Here is a 3,663-nt window from a genome sequence, read left to right as displayed (position 1 = left end):
CTTAGATTTCACCTTTATTTGATGACTTGATTCATTGATTTGATTCCAACGCATTGCTCTGAGCTTGGAGCTCCTCTCCAGCAGCCCTGGATAGACCTCAGCAGGTCGGGAGGCTGAGGAGCGCGAGTCGTCTGTAGTTGCAACGCACCCTACTACCCCTCCTTCCTTTTCTCTAGATAGCGGTGTTTGGCACTTGGCTGATGTTGCGAGGATGGTGCAGCCATGTCTTTGGCTTATACGCAGCAAGGCTCTGACACGCTCTCTATCTCCACTCCTTATGTGTGGATGCCGATCCATATGGTTGCTGCAATGTGAACTTCTCATCAATGGAGACCTATTTATTGACAGTGGAACGGTTGTTACTTGTTGATTTGTGATTTCTCTCTGCCGTTGTGTTTGTTTGCCAGCCAGCAGGGGCGCAAACGGCTCCTGTAGAGCTGATTGGAACTTTGTGACTCGCCACCCTCGCATTGTGTCACATTCAGATTGATTACTTAGCCCGTGTTCATCGTCACCCTGGCTCCGTCAATCATCCACGCGGTCTCGTATTCCGGAGCAGACGAGGCGAGGAGCGAGCGCTGGCCGGCAGGCCGGCGGCCGCCCGGCGGGTCGGTTCAGTGCACGCAATAGACCGCTTTTGCTTTGCGATACGTTGCTGAACTTGTCATTTCCCCAAATCCTACTTGGGATGGTGCTGTGGCTTTTTTGTCTCCACACAGGAGAGGTGGCCATTGAGGAAAATCCTATTTGTGAGCCATAGCTATGAGAGAAATGCAATGGACCTTCTGACTAGCTGATCTGTTGTAACCTGAGTGAACTATCTGCTCCAAAACCAGTCAGTCAGCCAGTCAGCCAGTCAGCCAGTCAGTCACATTACAATGGGCTTCGACACCTCGACCAAACCATCCTGTGCTCATGCTTGACCGACCTTCCGTTTGTTGGAAATGGGCTACAAAACGTGTTGCTTAACACTCTTGACAATCATACAAATGAGTTGCAGAGAGCCCAAACATTTGTTTGACGTGACAGTAAGCTGATTGTTGAGCGTTCTTCAAAAGAGCCACCAATAAAAGGCACTTGACAATACTTGACATTAATCTGTTTAAAGCCTTCCGCATTGGATTAACCCGGCGTTTTCAGACGCAAGGACACTGGAAGCTAGTCAGTCCCTTGGGATCACTTGATCCGGTAAGCTGCGTTTGGTTTGTGACGACGAACGACAGACAGCACGACACGTTTATTGCGCTAGCTCTGAAATTTGCATGCCTGCAGCAGCAGACTGTAAATGGATTAAACGAGGCTACTGCTCGAGCCCGTCTATAGAAGCAGCTTGTGGGAAAAATCACACCTTCCGCCTTTGGCAATTCCGCTGAGGCCAGATCACTTTCATCCATTTTATTGAGCGCAACTAGCATCCCTGAGAATAAACAAACAAAGGTAGCAATTGAACCCCTGCCTGCCCTGCCCTTCCCTGCCCTGCCCTGCCCTGCCCTGCTCTGCCCTGCCACGACCCCCCTGCCGAGCGGCCGTAGAATAGCGGGCCTAGGCGGGCGGGGAACGCGGCCACCCTGCCGAGCTCAGCGGCGGCGGCAGAGCTGCTCCAATCCAAAAGCAACGACTTGATGAGGATGATGAGCAAACAACTTTTGTCGACAGTCTGTGACGCTGAGGGAAAGTGAGCTGGCTGCTGGCCATTCAGGCTTTCATGGGAAGCAATATCTATCAGGATGGGATGGCTTTCATTCCCACAATACATTGCCCATGTGAAAGAGATGGGATTTTCGTCTTTCCCCGAAAAACGGATGATGAATCGTTCTTTTTTTTCAACCTCATCCTTCATCAGGCAGGGTATGTTGATGTGAGGACTCGAGGACTTGTTAGCAGTGCCCCCAAGTGGTCAACAAATGCTGATTTTCAATGCAGAATGCAGCCAATTTCAATTTCGCATTGTCCACTCATTCAATCGAAGCAATTTTTGTATTTCATATTCTTCATTTTGTAAAAATATCAAATGATATGTCTTCATGCATGGCAATGAAACAATTGTGTTCCGATAACAAACCACCCGCATGCATTGCCGATGTAAGTTTTTTTTTAAATCCATCAATATCACTGACTATATGCGGCGTTTCTTCCTATTGCTGCACAGGTTGCCGCCGTAACTTCCACCAAAATCACGTTACATAAAGAATGATGCCATCCACAAATCACTGATGTTTCTGAATGATGGATGTCACCATCGTCACACAAGCAATGCAATGCAATGTATAAAATCCTTGCTAGCGATACGGAAATCACTTGTTTTTTTTTTTCCAAATGTTGAGTCAACTTTTGTTGCTCAAATGTATGAAGGAATTAGTCCTGTGCTAATTGTGATGGATGGCTTTATTTCATTCTCTGAGGGGTCTTCCCATGTGCAAGGGATGTTTCCAGATTGGAAATGACAGGCCGCCCCATGATGTGCGCAGGGTTAACAAAAGGCGGCGCTTCAACCAGGCTGAATAATTGAAAGGCAAACAACTGATCAAAGCGGAGATCCATCTCAATAGTTTCATTGTTTATGGATGTGAGATCTGTTGACTTTTCCAATTGGAGCTGTAAACTTTTGTTTGTCCATACATTTCTAAGAGTCTGAGCTGAACAATTACTGGCTAAATGTGTTTGCCAGCTCCGAAGCAACTCCCCCGCTTTGCCCTCAAAAGATCAAAGGGAAGACACCCCCAAACCCCAAAGGTCCCCCCCCCCCCCCCACCACACCCCTCACCCCCGCCCCTCTCCGTTTCCTTTCAGCCATGACAGTTCAGCCGGAAAGCCAACCGTAAATGATTTTCTTTATTGGTTTTTTTTTTTTACCCCCCCCCATCTTTGGAAAATGCCATTTTGGAGCGCAAAGCTTTCAACATTTCCCTGCAAAACAAAAAAAGTGAAAGACAATGATCTGCATATTCTAATTGTGTGTTCAGCCGATCAAAGAGCCGGCGGGATGTCAATTGTAACGGAAGGTCGAAAGAGCCTCATGATGTGAATGAGCACAAATTGATGCTACTGATGCTAAACGGTTAGGCGCCTCACAGAATGTCAGAAGGTCAATCAACTTTTGGTAGTCATTTGACCGTGACACAACCTTTGCAGTTAACAGCCCTGCTGGCTGGGTGGCTGGCCGGCTGGCTGGCTGGTTGGCCGGCCGGCTGGCTGGCTGCACTTGGTTGCTTTCTAATTTCATTCAACTGTTACATGGAACGAACAGGACTAGATTTTTACATACAGAACAGTCAATGTCCCACGCTTGTACTTTTTGGAATGACTTTTTCAATCCAGCTACCCCAAGGAAAAGAATGAGTTTAACTAAAATGGTAGGCGGCGCAGTGTATTTTTGGGGGGGCAAACTTTATTTAACAGTTGAACAGCTTTTTATGCCGTGTCATTTTCTATGCTGATTGAAAAAAACACTTGAATATTTTTTTCCAAAGAATAACCGTTATACTTTCAACCACTTTCAAGCACCATGTAAAAAATGTTCATAATTATCATGATGCAGGTCATTATAATGGATGGGTCATTATCTGAAAGGAAAAGAACGAGTTTAATTAAAATCGTATTTTTTTTTCTGGGGCAAACTTTATTTAACAGAAGCATAGCATACAAAATGACGCCTTACGTCGG

Source organism: Syngnathus floridae, chromosome 9 (genome assembly GCF_059516105.1).
Source record: "Syngnathus floridae isolate MCC-2025c chromosome 9, RoL_Sflo_1.0, whole genome shotgun sequence".
NCBI lineage: Eukaryota > Metazoa > Chordata > Actinopteri > Syngnathiformes > Syngnathidae > Syngnathus > Syngnathus floridae.
Note: the sequence above shows the minus strand (reverse complement) of the source record.